At 45.6% G+C, this 20,145-nt stretch overlaps 1 protein-coding gene across 4 annotated transcripts in view; it reads right to left on the bottom strand.

Annotated features, from left to right (window-relative positions):
- Positions 1-5,065, bottom strand: part of LNX1 (ligand of numb-protein X 1) — a 208,790-nt gene extending 203,725 nt beyond the window's left edge. For 3 of the 4 annotated variants that reach the window (XM_040418860.1, XM_040418862.1, XM_040418863.1), the window contains exon 1: positions 4,944-5,065. The gene's annotated coding sequence lies outside the window, so the exon portion shown is untranslated. The remainder of the gene's footprint in view (positions 1-4,943) is intronic. The other variant, XM_040418861.1, reaches the window with a different exon arrangement.
- Between the last annotated feature and the right edge of the window lie 15,080 nt (positions 5,066-20,145).

Genomic DNA, 20,145 nt, shown 5'->3' with positions numbered 1-20,145 from the left:
TGATAGGTATAAACCTTTGCGCACAAAGACAAAGAACTGAACTCTGCTGAGAACATCATCCAGGTAGGATGTTGTAGGTCAATATTTCTCTCTTGTATCACCATGGGGTGTTGGCCATGTGCTACGACATGGCAACAGGAGCTCCCCATATCTTTATTCACTTAGCCTGTATAAGCTTATTTATTGTCAAATCTTTTGAATACAAGTTAAAACAAAAGGTAAAAGAAATACATTACAAAATTACAGCTACCTTTACAATGATTACGTTAAGTTAAGGAGGACAAATGCCAGAACTCCAATAGAAATGAATATATGCACGCATGTGTGACTGCTGTCCGCTCACTTCGGGGGTCCTGTTCTGGAGATAGGCGCAGGTCCCAGAGGTGGGACCAACACCTATCTGACATTGTTTGCATAACATGATGATATTCCACTCAGGTGAGACAACCTCTTTAATGGTTGGTGGATGCCCTTAAACATGGTTGGGGCAATTTCTCTTTTTTGATTAACAAATTTAATTGAATTTTGAACACATTATCATGGCTCCAGACAAAAATGGGGCCAGAAAATAACAAATGGCAATCACTATTATATCTGTAAGCAATTATCATTTGCCACCATCACTGATGATTTTCTCTGCTCTTGCTCCTGTCAAGCCACTTATGTCTGATCAGTCTTTTCTTACATGTGTCTTTCCCATATTTCAGCATTTGAGAGGAGACCACTGGAGGATAGAAATACATGGTTGTAGGCCATTTTATTTACCACACAAGTGGTGAGATTTACCGTCTCCCTATGGCAGTTTTCTGATGGAAAAAAGTCGCAAGCTGTGTGTGTGTGTGTGTGTGGTGTTCTCAATGCCACTGCAACTAAATTTAGTTGCAAATGGCGTTTTCATGTGTTCCTCGTCACTTTCCAAGAAGGGAACATGATGAGGGTGGGGAGTGGTGGGCCAGCGGGCCTGGCACATTTATAATTTTTTACGCCAGTTTTCTGGCATAAATGAAGACTGAACTCTAGGCAGCTGGGGGCTGAACTGCCAGCAACATGGAGTGCCAGAAGATGGTCCTAATATATGGCAAGGCCTGCTCCTCACCATAAAGGAACCACATCCTCCAGCAGCATAGGGGATATCAAGACCCGTCTTGATAAATCTCTCCTAAGGTCTAGCAAGCCACAGAAAGACATGCTGAAAACTGTGAGGGGAAGAAACATAGAGGAGATATGATGACACATTATCATGACCACTAGTATGTAGCGAGACACAGTCTAGTGTAAATGCTGAGGCCAGCCATTCCCAAGTTGTGTCAATGCATCGTGCTTTGTGAAAATCACAGCAAAAAAACATTTAACACATGAAGGCCTCATGCACACGACCGTTGTTATGGTCCGCATCCGAGCCGCAGTTTTTTTGCGGCTCGGATGCGGACCCATTCACTTCAATGGGGCTGCAAAAGATGCGGACAGCACTTCGTGTTCTGTCCGCATCCGTTGCCCCGCAAAAATAAAATATAACCTGTCCTATTCTTGTCCGTTTTGCGGACAAGAATAGGCATTTTTACAATGGGCCGCCCGTTCCGTTGCGCAAATTGCAGAAGGCACACGGGCGGCTTCCATTTTTTGCGGATCCGCGTTTTGCGGACCGCAAAAAACAGACCTTTCGTGTGCATGAGGCCAAAAAAAAACACTGAGAGGATGGTTTAGGCCTCGGTCTCTGTTTAGCTAATCCGGTCCTGCCGATAGGCTCCACCACACAATACTCCACACTGTAACAAGATGTCACAAATGTTCTGGGAAACAGTGTATCCAATTATATTGGAAAGTACAGTACGGCTATTTAGTATTGGATAAATACGGATTTTATGTTTCTTCAGATGCAATGCACACCCATCCATGCATGGCATTTAATGATGCTAAAGATTACCTGCTCAAACAGCATGAAGCAATTCCTACAGCAGCTCGAGCAGAGCGCTCACGGACTGCGGACATCTAGGCACCACACACAAAATGTTAGAATAAACATACTGGACTATTCTGAAATGTGTTTTCATTGTGTGGCCTCCTCGTTACCCGAGTGCCAGCCTGCAAATATCAAGCGTAACTAGTCAGTACTGGTCAGTGCATCTTCCACAATGTAGAAGAAGGTAACACATAGGGTCTACATCTGTCTCCTTCTGTTTTCTTCCTAACCTGATAATCATCTTCATGTGTCCTGTGATAAATGGCTGCATTCCATGCTGATCAGTCTCAGATGGCAAATGACATCAGCACAGAAATTATGAGAACTATTTGGTCTCCTGCACCATGCATAATGTGCAAACATGTAAGGAAAAATGTGCGTGCAGAATAGTGTCATGGATGGACGCTTCTCTGGTCTCAGCTTAGGGTTATTTCATCCTGGAACTGCAGATGTGAAGTGCCACTGCCATGGCATGGTGACACTTTGAATAATGGCATCTATAGATGCCCATATAGAGTTAAGGTAACAGCAGGTCCAGGCTAAAGTTCACAGCGAAGCAGCAATGTGACTTGAGACTCTAGGGCCCCGATGCAAACTCTGCAACAAGCCCCCCCCCCCCATGTGTCACTTATAATACTGTTGTCTACTTATGTGAAAGATCTGTGGCCCCACCAATCAAGTGCAGCCATTTCTGATCTCAGCCTGTATTAATCACATATAGAAGATAGATGGACATTTGTGTCATCAGTTATGAAACATCCCAGGAATACAATATTAATGGCCTATCCTCAGGATAGATCATCAATATCTGATTGGTGGGGGTCTGACTCTTGGCACCTGTCCAATTAATCAGCTGTCTGAAGGGTAACGGTGCACCAGTGAAGGCTGCGCCCTCTGCCTAGACCAGTGACATCACGTACACATGGCCTAAGTGCAGCTCAGTCCTATTCAAGTGAATGGGCCTAGGCTGCAATACCAGGCACAGACGCTATACAATGTATGGCACTGTGCATGGTATGCTGTGAGTCCTGAGCACTGTGGCCTTTTCAAATGGCTGACTGGTATGGGTGCCGAGAGTTGGACCCCCCCCCCCCAATCAGATATTGATGACCTATCCTGAAAATATCCTGACCCAGGACTTGGTTATTCTAAGGCAGGGATGCCCAACCTGCGGCCCTCCAGCTGTTGCAAAACTACAACTCCCATTATGCCTGAACACAGCCTACAGCTATTAGGGCATGCTGGGAATTGTAGTTTTGCAGCAGCTGGCGGGCTGCAGGTTAAGCATCCCTGTTCTAAGGTGTTCTGTATGATGGCACACATGAGCATGTTCAGTAAGGTCTCCCTGGCTCCTCTATAGGGGAGATAGTAGTGCATTACTATTAGTGCATCACTGCTATACTGTATTACTATTAGGTCACATGTTACATAGAGCTATGGTTTTATAACAGAAAACAATCACGTGGGGCTGGATATACACTGCCAATCAGGTTAATCTAGGTGTTAGTCATCTAATTAATATTTTAGTAAACCTATTTATTTACATCTAACTATAGCTTATGGTTTTCTTAACCTCTTTTTAACTTTTGTGGCTGTTAATATTGGTTAAGCCCAATTTCACTGCATAGAATCACTATGAAAACATTTGATATTGACCTTTTAAGCAGCGATATCCATTGATAAAACTATGAATCAAAAAATGCTATTAGGACAAAAAAAATGACCGCTACACATCGAAAATGTAAAGGGTTTATCCCATGTATAAAGTTAAAAATGTAAACCAGACATCATATAATACATTACAATCTATTTCTAAGGCTTCATGCACACAACTGTATCCGTTTTGCGGTCCACAAATCACGGATCCACAGAACATGGATACTGGCCATTTCACACGTCCCGCCCAATGTTAAAAATGCCTACGATCCCTTTAAACATTGTACAGACATTAATGAGCCGATGTTAAAGGGATTGTCCAGGATTAGAAAAAGATAGCTGTTTCCTTCCAAAAACAGCACCACTGTGTATCTGGTATCACAACTCCTCCCCACTCACTTCAATGGTACATCCGAAGTCGATTCGCTAAAAACGTTATAATTACTGCTGCTCCGTACAGTATTAGAATGTATTGGCTCCGATGAGCCAAAGTTATTACTTCGCAAAGTCGCACGAGACTTTGTGTAATAACTTTGAGAATTAATTATTAGTGTAAAAAAGGTACCAATAGGAACTGAACCCGAGTTCGGTACAAATGTTTTTTACAGTAATAATTAATTCCAGAAGTTATTACACGAAGTCGACTTCGCAAAATAATAACTTTGGCTCATCTGAGCCAATGCCTTCTAATACTGTACGGAGCGGAAACTCCGTACAGTATTATAACAAAGATTTTAGTGAATCGACTTCGGATGTACCATCCAAAGTCGATTCGCTCATCCTAATCTATGGACAGTCATGTTTTTCTAATCTTGGACAACCCCTTTAATTACAAGCACTGAAATGTCTCCAGGTCTGTAGATTTGCCAAGAATTTAGACCAACTTGCTTCATTGCAAAATTGCACCAAAATTAATAAATCTCCCCCACAGAGCGCACATGTGAAATATTTCCAGGGCAGTAAGCTATTGTTTTCTGATGTCATCAGTAAATGCAGCAGAACGTGTCTACGACTATTTTAATGGCTCTGTGACTTGCTACCATTTGTCACTGTTGGGAGAGACTCAGGTATTAGCTTTCTCTAAAGGTATCTGAATTTCATTCAGCAAAGCTGATGACTGCTCCTGAGGTGAGTATATAGAGTATACATTGCTTGAGATCTCCTGCCAGGTGTGCTAGCGCCTGCCGGTGGCATTCAATCTGCTGACAGTTCACTCCATGGACTGAGTATGAGGTAGTCGGCTCTATCTGGCAGGTTCCTCTAGACATTTGTTTCTTCAGACTTCTATTTCCTTATCCTAGGTGATATGTAATGTGCTCTACGTTACCTTCATGAGAAGAAGCCTGGGTTGTTGTCCATTGGAATTAGTGCGGCCATTGTCCTCGGTGTAAATCCCACAGAATAAAGTTGTTCTCTCCTGTCACAAGGTGAAATCTCTTCCTGTAAATGAATTAGGTGAATGTTCACATGAAACATTTGGTGACCTCATAGTCCCGCCCCGGCTGGCAGGTAATTCCTTTCTGCAGCTTGCTATTCACATGTAGATCAGGTCAGGAAAATACATGATGACAGGGAGTACACCCAGGTCTGAGGCAAAGGGGCTCGATGGAAGTAAAATACTTGTATCTCACTTCTAAGTATCTATTCTATTGGAAGTAGTAGTAATATCTTATACTCCGTGCACTCATCAGAGGTATACAATGGGAAGATTTTCTGACAAAAGGCACTGACATATGCAATTGTAAATACATACAGTGACATTGGTGGCCCGTTGACTGTTACATAGTTAATACAGTTGAAATAAGACATCCATCCATCAAGTTCAACCAAGGGATAGGTGGGGACGCGAATCCCACAAGGAAGTGAGACTCAGATTTCTGCATGTTTTCATAAGCATTAAATGGAGTCTGTCACCTACCTGACCGGTTTCAAACAGGTGACATTGTTTAGTGGGGCACAAAGACATGACACAGATGTTACCCGTGGTTAGTTCTTCTGATCCTTCAAATCGCCCAAAAAGTCGTTTTTATCATATGCTAATGAGCGGTCGCAAGTGCCCAGGGGCGGAGAGTTTTCTGAAAGTGCCCAAGTTCCTCCGCCTCACTCGCGCCTAACTCCGCCCCTCAGTAAGCTCAGGCCAGCCCTGTGGCTCTGACATCATATTTCCCTATAGGCTGTTCGCGCATCACTGCCGGGCCCGGGCATGCGCAGTGTTCTGCCCACTGTGGGCAGAGGGACAGGGATATGGAGTGCGCATGCACCAGTTACTGGCAGTGATGCGCGAACAGCCTACAGGGAAATATGATGTCACAGAGCCACAGGGTTGGCCTGAGCTTACTAAGGGGCGGAGTTAGGCGCGAGTGAGGCTGAGGAACTTGGGCACTTTCAGAAAACTCTCCGCCCCTGGGCACGACTTTTTGGGCGATTTGAAGCATCAGAAGAACTAACCACGGGTAACATCTGTGTCATGTCTTTGTGCCCCACTGAACAATGTCACCTGTTTGAAACCGGTCAGGTAGGTGACAGACTCCCTTTAATGTTTTTTACTTTTAAGAATTCGTCTAAACCCTTTTTGAAACTGTCCACTGTGACCACGTCCTGAGGAAGTCTATTCCACAGATTTACAGTTCTCAGAGTAAAGAAGCTTTGACGCTTCCGGAGACTGAACTTTTTCTTCTTCAGTCGGAGGCAGTGCCCCCTTGTCTTTTGAGCACATTTTACATGGAACAGCTTTTCGCCATATTTTTTGTATGGCCCATTTATATACTTGTATAGGTTAATCATGTCCCCCCTTAGATGTCTCTTCTCAAGACTACAGTTGCAAGAAAAAGTATGTGAACCCTTTTGGAATTATATGGATTTCTGCACAAATTGGTCATAAAATGTGATCTAATCAATAACACACAAAGAAATAAATGTTACCATGTTTTTATTGAACACACCATGTAAACATTCACAGTGCAGGTGGAAAAAGTATGTGAACCCCTAGACTAATGACATCTCCAAGAGATAATTAGAGTGAGGTGTCAGCCAACTGGAGTCCTATCAATGAGATGAGATTGGAGGTGTTGGTTACAGCTGCCCTGCCCTATAAAAAAACACACACCAGTTCTGGGTTTGCTTTTCACAACAAGCATTGCCTGATGTGAATGATGCCTTGCACAAAAGAGCTCTCAGAAGACCTACAATTAAGAATTGTTGACTTGCATAAAGCTGGAAAGGGTTATAAAAGTATCTCCAAAAGCCTTGCTGTTTATCAGTCCACGGTAAGACAAATTGTCTATAAATGGAAAAAGTTCATCCAATATTACAAGTAAAGTGCAGACGTGCTCTGTACATTAAGGCTCCATTCACACGTCCGCAATGTGTTTTGCGGATACACGGAGACACGGATCCGCAAAACACGGAAAGCGGCAATGTGTGTTCCGCATTTTGCGGACCGCACATTGCCGACATAATAGAATATGCCTGTTCTTGTCCGCAATTGCGGACAAGAATAGGACATGTTCTATTTTTTTGCGGAAACGGAAGCACGGATGCGGAAGTGCGGATCCGCAAATGTGGATGCGGACAGCACATTCCGTCCCCATAGAGAATGAATGGGTCCGCACCCTTTCCGCAAAATTGCGGAAAGGATGCGGACACATTTTGCGGACGTGTGAATGGAGCCTAAGGGTTAAAATTCCTTGTTCGTGATGCAGCTGCATCATATCAAAAGTTAAAAACTAATGGAGCTTACAGCCCATGGACCCACCGAATCAGCCAGCTCTGGCGTCCCCCCATCTGTTATGCGCATGCGCCGGGCCAGACGTCTCTTACCCACCTCCCCACGCAGCTGCTACGCCTGCGGTGCGCTCCACTGGGTGACGGTGCGTTCCAGGGAGTGTGCATGGTGACGCGGCTGCGTGGGGAGGTGGGTAAGAGACGTCTGGCCCGGTCCATGGGCGGTAAGCTCTATTAGTTTTTAACTTTTGATATGATGCAGCTGCATCACGAACAAGGAATTTTAACCCTTAATGTACAGAGCACGTCTGCACTTTAGGCCTCTTTCACACGACCGTTTTTTTTTTTCCGTTTTGCGTGGCCGTTTATTGCGTTCCGTATACGGTCCGTATACGGAACCATTCATTTCAATGGTTCCGCAAAAAAAACGGAATGTACTCCGTATGCATTCCGTTTCCGTATTTCCATTTTTCCGTTCCGTTGAAAGATAGAACATGTCCTATATTTGGCCGCAAATCACGTTCCGTGGCTCCATTGAAGTCAATGGGTCCGCAAAAAAAACGGAATGCATACGGAAATGCATCCGTATGTCTTCCGTATCCGTTCCGTTTTTTGCGGAACCATCTATTGAAAATGTTATGCCCAGCCCAATTTTTTCTATGAAATTACTGTATACTGTATATGCCATACGGAAAAACGGAACGGAAAAACGGAACGGAAACACAACCGAAAGAAAAAACGGAACAACGGATCCGTTTAAAACGGACCACAAAACACTGAAAAAGCCATACTGTCGTGTGAAAGAGGCCTTACTTGTAATATTGGATGTTGTACCTAAGGGACACTTTTTGTGCATATCAAATTGTAATGTACACATTAATCGAATAGAGACTGTACGATGATCACTGTGGATTTGTTTTATAGATCGTGTATATGGTAAATATTGTTTTGACACCAACATGTATTATACACTGAATGTCATGTGATGATGCTGTTATGGATGATCATGTGACCTTATTGTTAACATGTGTTTTCACTGATTGCACTGAGTGTGTAATGATTTGTGGGTATATATACCCAATAGTAAGCACTGTTGTATAGCTTGACAAAGGCCTCATTGAGTAGGCCGAAACGTTGCTGGGAATAAAGTTTTGGGGTCGTCACCCTATCACCAAAAGCTGGAAGTGCTGCCTCGTCATTTGTTGAGTACGTATCGTGGAGGAGAAGCCGATCTCTGTGAGGAATTGCACCCAGTGCACGTGGTCTGACTGTGCTGCTGCTGTATTTGTGATTTTATATATATATATATATATATATATATATACAGTACAGACCAAAAGTTTGGACACACCTTCTCATTCAAAGAGTTTTCTTTATTTTCATGACTATGAAGGCATCAAAACTATGAATTAACACATGTGGAATTATATACATAACAAGCAAGTGTGAAACAACTGAAAATATGTCATATTCTAGGTTCTTCAAAGTAGCCACCTTTTGCTTTGATTACTGCTTTGCACACTCTTGGCATTCTCTTGATGAGCTTCAAGAGGTAGTCCCCTGAAATGTTTTTCACTTCACAGGTGTGCCCTGTAAGGTTTAATAAGTGGGATTTCTTGCCTTATAAATGTCAGGAAAGGACAGACGCTGTGGAAGCTGTGGCAGCTGTCGGTTCAAAGTTTAGCTCCATTCAATGAAGCTAAACCACAAACAGGTCTGTGGCATTCAAATAAAATAAAATAAAAACTCTATGGTTCCTGTTACGGAATAAGCAACCTGTTTTGCCTTTGCAAAATCTGCCATGTGAACGAGGTCTGAAAGGGATATTAGGTGTTCAGCGCATATTAACTGTGTAATGGAAAGTTACAGCCTTTTCCAGTATACAGGGTGGGCCATTTATATGGATACACCTTAATAAAATGGGAATGGTTAGTGATATTAACTTCCTGTTTGTGGCACATTAGTCTATGTGAGGGGGGAAACTTTTCAAGATGGGTGGTGACCATGGTGGCCATTTTGAAGTCCGCCATTTTGAATCCAACTTTTGTTTTTTCAATAGGAAGAGGGTCATGTGACACATCAAACTTATTGGGAATTTCACAATAAAAACAATGGTGTGCTTGGGTTTAACGTAACTTTATTCTTTCATGAGTTATTTACAAGTTTCTGACCACTTATAAAATGTGTTCAATGTGCTGCCCATTGTGTTGGATTGTCAATGCAACCCTCTTCTCCCACTCTTCACACACTGATAGCAACACCGCAGGAGAAATGCTAGCACAGGCTTCCAGTATCCGTAGTTTCAGGTGCTGCACATCTCGTATCTTCACAGCATAGACGATTGCCTTCAGATGATATGAGATGTGCAGCACCTGAAACTACGGATACTGAAAGCCTGTGCTAGCATTTCTCCTGCGGTGTTGCTATCAGTGTGTGAAGAGTGGAAGAAGAGGGTTGCATTGACAATCCAACACAATGGGCAGCACTTATAAAATGTGTTCAAAGTGGTCATAAACTTGTAAATAACTCATGAAAGAATAAAGTTACGTTAAACCCAAGCACACCATTGTTTTTCTTGTGAAATTCCCAATAAGTTTGATGTGTCACATGACCCTCTTCCTATTGAAAAAACAAAAGTTGGATTCAAAATGGCCGACTTCAAAATGGCCGCCATGGTCACCACCCATCTTGAAAAGTTTCCCCCCTCAAATATACTAATGTGCCACAAACAGGAAGTTAATATCACCAACCATTCCCATTTTATTAAGGTGTATCCATATAAATGGCCCACCCTGTACTTTCTGTATCAATTCCTCATGGCTTTCAAGATCACTGCTTGCAGTCATTTAGTAGCAACCACCATTGTTTATTGTATCATGTGATAGACACAGAGTTCTGTCTTCTAGGGAGCTGTGCACACATGACCTGGGAAGGTTTGTGCTCACCTTTATGAAATTTCAGCAATCATTGTGAAAACCAGCAGGAATTGATACAGAAAATACATTGAACAATTGCATAACTTTTCATGAGCGTATTGCATTTTTGCTATGAGCCAAGGACAGTGGACCCGGGTGCAGGCCTGGAAAAATGTGCCTGTAATAAGCTTGTGTGGATTTGGCCTTATACAATGAATTAGCTTTATGTATTGAAGCAATGAAAACCCTATAAAGGATCTTCTGTAGAGCTGCTGTGTCAAACTGGGAATGATAACTGTAAGCAGCGGGTCCGCAATATATGGGCCTCGGCCGTTTGTGCACCACATCACGGATGCGGACCCATTCACTTGAATGGATCCGCAATCCAGAAGGTGTGGTGCGGGACAGAGGCACAGAACCCGACGGAAGCCCGCCGTAGTGCTCCTCTGAGGTTTCTGTTTGTGCATCCGCACAGCAAAAAAGTAGTGCATGCACAACTTTTTTGCAGTGCAGCCTGTTGGATGCAGATTGCGTCTGCATACGGTGGCCCTACTGTCAGTGCCCGTGCATTGCGGACCACAATATGAGGTCCACAGCATGGGCCCGGTGTCTACTGCGGATGTTCCCTTCCCCTGCCTGTACTGAGCAGACGGAGCAGATCACAGAGCAGAAGGAGGCAGCTGTCATGGAATACGAATCTCACACTGTAATACACAATTAGGTTTCATGCACATGAACCTTTTTTTTTTTTTCCGTGTCCATTCAGTTTGTATGTGGAATGTATGTGGAACCATTCACATCAATGGGGCCACAAAAAAAACGGAAATGATGTGTGCGTTCCATGTCCGCAGAGGAATGTTCTATTATGGCCCAGCTGTAGTGTTGAGCGAGCATGCTCAGCCGAACACCAGTTTGGCTCGAGCATCGCGATGCTCAGCACATTACTGTGTTCGTCCGAATACCGCGTGTGCTCGAGCGCGATGCTCGAATCTCCTCCCTGCACGTTTGTTGGCTGCTACGCAGCCAATAAAGAACCAGTTAAGTACTGCCACTCACTGTAATGCCATAGCCATGTTGGTTACTGGCATTACAGTGATTGGCTGGCCGGAACGCGTCATCGGGTGCTATATAGCACCCGGTCACACGGGTTCGGCTCGGTCTTAGTCAGGAACAGCTGTGCTGTAGAAGGGACAGATAGTGTAGGGAAATTAATAAAAAAAAATTGTTAGGCAGGGTTGGTGTTAGAGACCCAAAAGTCCTTTTAAGCGCAACCTGCGCTAAATAGCCTGCAATTGTTTGGCCGCTGCAGACAGCGACATTATCTGCGCTACATCTCCTGTGTAATGTGTGCACAGCATAAAAATATCTGTGACAACCAGTGTACTTTTTCCGTAGACGGTGTCCGCTGTGGACAGTGACATTACCTGCGCTACATCTCCTGTATAACGTTTGTGCATCCTAAAAATATCTGTGACATCCAGTGTACTTTTTCCGTAGATGCTGCGGACAGCGACATTATCTGCGCTACATATCCTGTTTAACGTGTGCACATACTAAAAATATCTGTGACATCCAGTGTACTTTTTCTGTAGACGGTGTCCGCTGCAGACAGTTACATTACCTGCGCTATATCTCCTGTATAACGTTTGCGCATCCTAAAAATATCTGTGACATCCAGTGTACTTTTTCATAGACGCTGCGGACAATGATATTACCTGTGGTACCTCTCCTGTATAACGTTTCCGCATGCCAAATATCAGTGACATTGACTGTAATGTTTTCTTAGACACTGTTGACATCAGCGCCATTACCTGTGGCACCTCTCCTGTATAATGTTTCGGCATCCCAAATATCTGTGACATTGACTGTAATTTATTTGCGCATACACTTAAAAAAACTGCGCTACTGTACGTGTGACATACTTGCAAGCATATGTACCATTTAATATGATGAAGGCAAGCAGTAAGAGATGGGGAAGTGGCCATGCTGCTGATGGAGCACGAGGCGGCCTTGGCCCTGGGAGCGGTGAAACTGTGCCTGCTGGCAGAGCACTCATCCACGATGCCTAGCTTCGTGTCCCAGTTTGCAGGGCGGCGCAGGACACCACTCTATAAGTCAGACCAGTGCGAACAGGTGGTTGGTTGGATTGCAGCAGATAATGCTTCCAGTCGGTTAAGCACCACCCTGTCTTCCACAAAGTCCATTCTCAGTAGCCAAGAGTCTGGTCAATAGAATCCTCGCCCTGATCCTCTTTCCTTCCACCATGGAGAGTCTTTGCAAACAAATGATCCCACACTCAGATATTCCGAGGAGCTCTCTTCATCGCCATTCCTTAATTTGGGCCTCTCGCCAAGCCCACTTGAAGAGGGACATGAGGAGATCTTGTGCCCTGATTCCCAAACTCTTGAGCATCCACAGTCAGAAGAAGATAGCGGTGGGGAACGTCAATTAGTGTTTTACGAGGTGGATGATGGTGATGAGACACAGTTGCCAATAAGTCAACGGCAAATAGTGTCTCAACAGGTTGATGATGAGGATGAGACACAGTTGTCAATAAGTGAGGTTGTTGTTAGGTCAACAAGTCAGGAGGATGAACAGAGTGAGGAAGTGGAAGAGGAGGTGGTGGACAATGAAATCAATGACCCAACCTGGGAAGGTGGCAAGCCGAGCGTGGACAGCAGTACAGAGGGGGAGGGATCCACAGCACCGCAACAGGCTGGAAGAGGTAGTGGGGTGGCAAAAGAGAGAAGGCAGGCCACACCAAACAGGCCTGCACCTTTTCCCCGGAGCACCCCTTGCGGAAATCTCCCTTACCAAGGGGCTGGTGTTCCGCACTCTGGCGCTTTTTTAATGAAAGTGCGGACGATAAAATAATTGTCATTTGCAACCTGTGCCGTACCAAAATGAGCAGGGGCGTGAACACTAGCAACCTCACCACCACCAGCATGATCCTCCACATGGCATCAAAGCACCCTAATAGGTGGGCCGAACGCCTGGGTCCACAATCAGTGTCTGTGGGTAACACCACTGACTCCTCTTCCCCTGTGTTACTTGCTGGCCAATCCCCTGTCCAAGACACAGGCCTGGATGCCTCCCGCCCTGCACATGGACTTTCCAAGCACCATCAGCTAGCACATCCACTTTTGTGTCCCAGCGCAGTGTACAGATGTCAATACCCCAGGCCTTTGAACGAAAATACCCAGCCACCCACCCACAGGCCATAGCACTAAATGCGCACCTTTCCAAATTGCTGGCCCTGGAAATGTTGCCACTTAGGCTTGTGGACACTGAGGCTTTCTGCAGCCTGATGGCGGCGGCCGTCCCTTGTTACTCAGTCCCCAGCCGCCACTATTTTGCCCGGTGTGCCGTCCCCGCCTTACACCAGCATGTGTCCCGTAACATCACCCGTGCCCTGACCAACGCAGTTATTGGGAAGGTCCACTTAACGACTGACACATGGACAAGTGCTTTTGGCCAGGGATGCTATATTTCCCTGACAGCACACTGGGTGAACGTTGTGGAGGCCGGGAGCGAGTCGCACCCTGGGATGGCACAGGTGCTACCGACGGCAAGGATTGCGGGCCCTATTTCCATCAGGATTTCCGCCACCATGTACATTAGTGGCTGCAACCCCCCCTTCTCCTCCTCCACCTCCTCCTCCACTTCCACCTCTGAATTGTCATCTTGCAGCACCAGTCAGCCATCAGTCAGTAGCTGGAAGCAGTGTAGCACTGCCGTGGGGAAGTGGCAAAAGGCCAAGCTGACACTTATTTGCTTAGGTGACAAACAGCACACCGCCGCAGAGCTGTGGCAGGGTATAAGTGACCAGACTGAGCTGTGGCTCTCGCCACTCAACCTACAACCAGCCATGGTTGTGTCTGATAATGACAGTAACTTGGTGGCGGCTTTGGAGCTCGGCAAGCTTGCACACATACCATGCCTAGCCTACGTGTTAAACTAACTGGTTCAGTGGTTTCTCAAAACCTACCCCACACCGACTGTTGTGCGATGTGAGCACACGCTGGAACTCCACGTTCCACACGTTGGCCAGGCTTTGTGAGCAGCAGAGGGCAGTAGTGGAATACCAGCTGCAACATGGTCGTCGCCTTTCCAGTCAGCTTCCGCTCTTCACAAGCAATGAGTGGGCATGGATATCTGACCTCTGTGAGGTTTTACGCATTTTTGAGAAATCAACACAGATGGTGAGTGGCGATGCCGCTATTATCAGCGTAACCATCCCACTTCTGTGTCTACTGAAACGCTCGCTGCTCACAATGAAGGCGGATGCTTTGCATGTGGAAGAGGTGGAAATGGGGGAAGACAGTACACAGGGTGATAGCCAGACCACCCTCATTCCGTCTTCTCAGCGCAAATTGGATGATGATGATGATGAGGAGGAGCAGGAGACGGTTTCCTCCGCTAAAGAGGGTAGTACCCATAGCAGGTTTATTCCATTTGTTCAGCGTGGATGGGCAGAAGAGGAGGAATAGGATTAGTAGATTGAGAGTTATCCTCCTGATGAAGACAGCAAAGTCTTGTCTGTTGGGACTCTGGCACACATGGCTGACTTTATGTTAAAGAGGACCTTTCACCCATTATGACAATGTGAACTAAGTATACAGACGTGTAGAGCGGCGCCCGGGGATCTCACTGCACTTACTATTATCCCTGGGCGCCGCTCCATTCTCCCGCTATGCCCTCCGGTATCTTCGTTCACAAAGTTATGGTAGGCGGAGTCTGCCCTTGTTCTGCTGTAGCGCTGGCCAATCGCATTGCAGAGCTCACAGCCTGGGAGAAAAGAACCTCCCAGGCTGTGAGCTCTGCGCTGCGATTGGCCAGCGCTACAGCAGAACAAGGGCTGACTCTGCCTACGATAACTTAGTGACTGAAATCTCCGCCTACCATAACTTAGTGAGCGAAGATACTGGGGGGCATAACGGGAGAACGGAGCGGCGCCCAGGGATAATAGTAAGTGCAGTGAGATCCCCGGGCGCCGCTCTCCATGTATGTATACTTAGTTCACATTGTCATAATGGGTGAAAGGTCCTCTTTAAGCTGTCTTTCCCGTGACCCTCGCGTTGTACGCATTTTGGCCAACAGCGATTACTGGTTGTTCACCCTTCTCGACCCCTGCTACAAAGAGAACTCATATCTCATTTCTGTGGTGGAGAGGACTAGAAAAATGGTGCAATACCAGAAGGTCTTTGTGGAAAAATTGCTCCAAAATTTTCCAGCTGACAACACTGGTGGCAGAGTATGTAGTTCCTTGGGTAACCGAGGAGGGGAGACTAGGGGAACACACAGTAGTTCCAACAGAGGCAGGGCAACACTCTCCAAGGCCTGGGACAGTTTCATGACACCCCGCCATCACCCTCACCCTGATGCGCCTACTGTCACAAGGAGGAAAACTACAACTATTGGGTGTCCAAGCTGGATACGTGGCACGTACTGGCACTCTACGCCTTGGAGGTGCCGCCAGTGTTTTGTCAGAGCGGGTATTTAGTGCTGCTAGTGGCATAATAACTGATAATGTCAACTGAAAATGCTGACCGGTTGACTCTTATCAAAATGATCAAGGCCCGGATTGCCCATGACGTCTCTTCTCCACCAGAGGAAAGCAGCTGAACATAAAGGCACTTTAAATGTGGCTTTTATGGTGTACTGAATACACTGTATTCCCATGCACCCCTTCCACCACAAAAACGGGTATATGGTTCAATCTTCCTTTTCTCATCCTCCTCCTCCATCATATCAACATGCTTATTTGGCTACCCTTGCTCCTAATCTTTTAGAGGGTCAGCTCAGCAGCAGGCCCTCAACCATAATTTTTTCAATGCTCAGCTCAGCAGCAGGCCCTCGCCCATAATTTTCCCATGGTCAGATCAGCAGCAGGCACTCGCCCTAATGTTTTAGAGAGTCAGCTCACCAGCAGACTCTCACCCCTAGTGTTTTAGATGGTCAGCTCAGCAGCAGGCCCCTCGCCCATAATTTTTTCCATGGTCTGATCACTCAGCAGCAGGCACTCGCCCCTAATGTTTTAGAGAGTCAACTCGGCAGCAGACCCTCACCCCTAATGTTTTAGATGGTCAGCTCAGCAGCAGGCTCTCACCCATAATTTGTTCCGTGATCAAATCAGCAGCAGGCCCTCTCCCCTAATGTTTTAGATGGTCAGCTCAGCAGCAGGCCCTCGCCCATAATCTTTTAGATGGTCAGATCAGCAGCAGACACTCACCCCTAATGTTTTAGACGGTCAGCCCAGCAGCAGGCCCTCTCCCATAGTATTTTATATATTATTAGCTCGGCAGCAGGCCCTCGCCCCTAATGTTTTAGATGGTCAGATCAGCAGCAAACAATTGCCCCTAATGTTTTAGAGAGTCAGCTCAGCCGCAGACCCTCACCCCTAATGTTTTAGATGGTCAGCTCAGCAGCAGACCCTCACCCCTAATGTTTTAGATGGTCAGATCAGCAGCAGGCCCTCGTCCCTAATGTTTTAGAGGGTCACCAGCAGGCCCTTGCTCCAAATGTTTTTGAGGGTCACTAGAAGGCCATCAATCATAATTTTTCAAGGGTGTGTATGATGCCCTCCTTAATGTGTAATAAAGGGTGCATTGGAGTGCCGGTTTCTTGTAACTTTTGGCAGCCCTTTCACTTAGTCCATAGGCTTTATGAGTGTTGGAGTCCCACTACCTGAACAATTGTACCACAATGTGAATAGGGCCCTCCTTTATGTGATATACAGGTTGTATCGGAGTGCCTCTTCCTTGTAATTTTTGGCAACACTTGCACTTTACATACAAGTAAATATATAGGAAAGAATGTTTCCTAACAATTTTCTCTCTAAAATAAATTTTATCTTCGGTTTTGTGCGTATTATTGTCAGTCTGTAAAATTGGCGTACTACTCGGACAACATCGTTCCCAGCAGCGACCTGGGAGCCCAAGATGCATCCAGACATCCTCCCCATGCTGTTCCCGAACCATTTAAGTGGTGTTTACATCAATTTCTGACTTTTCATGTGAACCAGACACCCTTCCCTCTTCAGAGCAGGGGGTGCCTAGTTTAATGCTCGGGTTCTCCCATTGACTTTCATTGTGCTCGGGTGCTCGGTAGAGCAGCCATGCATCCTGAGGTGTTCTACTCGAGCACCCGAGCACTTTGGTTCTCGATCAAAACTAGCCAGCTGTTCCTTTCTGCAAAATACTGAATACACACGGCCGGTATCCTTGTTTTGTGGACTGCAATTTGCAGACTGCACAACACCAGTCGTGTGCATGAGCCTTTATGTGGATTGCCATTATGGAGATGTGTATTGCTGTCAGGGGTGCACCTAGCCTTTCTGCTGCCTGAGGCGAAAACTGAAACGGCACCCCAACCCCCCAATGCCAATTTTTTAACCTAACCTCTTACCTACAGCCCTGCTTTTAAAGACATACTTGGAAAACATTACATACAGCGCTTATTCTGACTCTGATTGTTGTAATAGCGATTTATCCCTAGTAAGACCTCTATGCCTGGCCTGTATAAGCAGATATAATCACTGCGGACAATCCTTATCAGATAGCTTGAACTCACCAACACCGAGTTTATCCGTGTAAGTTGCTTTATTCTGTAAGCCAGATAACAGAGTACAGCAGAACAGATGGATGCCGGTATTGTGCGGTCAAAAGATGTGCAAATCCCTGGAGCAGTATGAAGAAACAGGAAGTGAGGTACACAGAAGAAGGGGTGGAGCAATGAAATGAATGACAGATATCACAAACAGAAAAACAAGTGCAATACCAAAAACGAACACTAGATGTGAGCATATAACCAAATATAGAATATATGAATGGTTCAATGAACTAAACTACATAGATTTAACTGCGTAGCAGCACAGCGCTACAAAACATACAGGCAGGGGCGGATTGGCCATAGACCTTACAGGGAAATTACAGGGGGCCGCCTCCTTACGGCCTGCCAGTGGAAGTTTTTGGGGATGTATTTTGTGCTGCTGGCAGTATTTTGTGATGGACTGTGGTATTTGGCTTTGTTGGGGTTGTATAATGTGCCACAATATGGTATTGCTGGTCCTGCCTTCCATCAATTTGGACCCGACTACAAAACGGGGCCACTTTTAGTATTTTTTCCAGGGCTACTTTAAGTTCCCAGTTCGCCCCTGCATACAGGGTATTACAGCTCCACATACGGTGCCCACTGCGCTTCCCAACACTATACTGCAGAAACAGATAATCCCCTTTCTGCTGCCCCCCTCTTGCCCCTACCTGGTGCTGCCTGAGGCATTCGCCTCACCTCGCCTCATTGTTGGTGCAGCCCTGACTGCTGTAAAATACACACCCACCCCCCTGCAATACACATCTCCATAACAGCAATCCATATAGCTTTGTATTACAGTGTGAGATGTGTATTCTGTGCAGGCATGTAGCCGAGTCCCATACACATAAGGGCTCATGCTCACGACCGTAGTTTCAGTCTGCATCCTACCTACATTTTTTGCAGATTGGATGCGAACCCATACATTTCAAAGGGGCCGTAAAAGATGCGGACAGCACACTGTTTGCTGTCTGCATCCGTACCTCCGTTCAGCGGCCCCCAAAAAAGATAAAACATTTCCTATTCTGGTCCATTTTGCGGACAAGGATAGGACATTTCAATGACCCTTGGGCCATTTTTTCCACTGCCTCATTTGCTAAAAGGTGTTCTTTTAGAGGGTAGAGTCCTGACCAAGTTTTCATCCCCAGTAGAAGAGGAGATGATCCCAACTAAGACTGGGCATCCTCTTGACCTGGGCCCGTAGCAGTCGCATGGTCTTCCGCTATGGTTGTTATGCCCCAGACAGTAGGGTTCTGTCATCCAAACTTGCCATTTTTGTCAATCCGATGTGCAGGAGGAGCTCCCATGTTGAATTTTCACACCCGATCCTTTTGTCCTCCTGGGTGATAAACCATACTGGTGGCTTTCTCCTCTCTCCCCATTGAAAACGCAGACACATTTGGCCGAATCGAACGTGCAGCCAAGTGATAAACAGCAGTCAAGAAAATTCTTCTCAACTATTTCTTTGCCGATTATCAGCCATTTATTGGCCAAGTTATTTTGTATACTTGTGGTCATGAATTATAGCACTGGCCGGGAAGGAACCCCATATTTACTCAACCTATGTGGTAAGGAGTGTAGATTACAGATGGTGATTAGGTCTGAAATGTCATGTTTTCCTTCAGTATTTAATTTGGTATTTATTAGCTGGTCATCCTTGGTTGTTAGCATTTCCTGAAAGATTGCGTCCACTCAGCCCCAGATGGAAGACAAACAGGAGAGAGATGTGGTTTCCGGCCCGCAATATATTATCACTGAGTAAACAAGTATATGATGCCTGTACTGAATAGCCTTCTCTAAAGCAAACTTTAAATATTTCCTATGATAAATCACGCTGTTTAGACTGAATCTGTTCATTGATAAGCCACATGTTCCAAGCTATTGCACTTTATATGACTTTTATGCTAGGGGCCCATTTACACAGGCTGATGCACAGGCAGTTATCAGGAGCAAACCTTTCATTCCTGATAATTGCCTGATCGCTGAGCCAAAGTGATAGCTGTATTGACCTGCAGCAATCATCTCCTCTGTATGGTGGTGAATGATCGCTAATGTGATCATTCATCCCCATATAGATTCATTGTTTATACAGAGCGAGGTGCTGCTGGCAAAGAATGATTTTATGGGCTGCATTCAAGATGTGAGTACCTGACAAACAAGCACTTGCTCATTCTTTAAGTGATCGGTGGCGCCCTTACACAGGGAAACTAATGGGAACGCGTGTTTCTAAGAATGCTCAGTCCCCGATCCTCGGGCTGTGTAAGAGGCCTTGTAGGGGTTGTGCCACCATTAAATGTTTTA

Source organism: Bufo bufo, chromosome 2 (assembly GCF_905171765.1).
Source record: "Bufo bufo chromosome 2, aBufBuf1.1, whole genome shotgun sequence".
Taxonomy (NCBI): Eukaryota; Metazoa; Chordata; class Amphibia; order Anura; family Bufonidae; genus Bufo; species Bufo bufo.
Note: the sequence above shows the minus strand (reverse complement) of the source record. Positions and strands in the feature narration are given on the sequence as shown.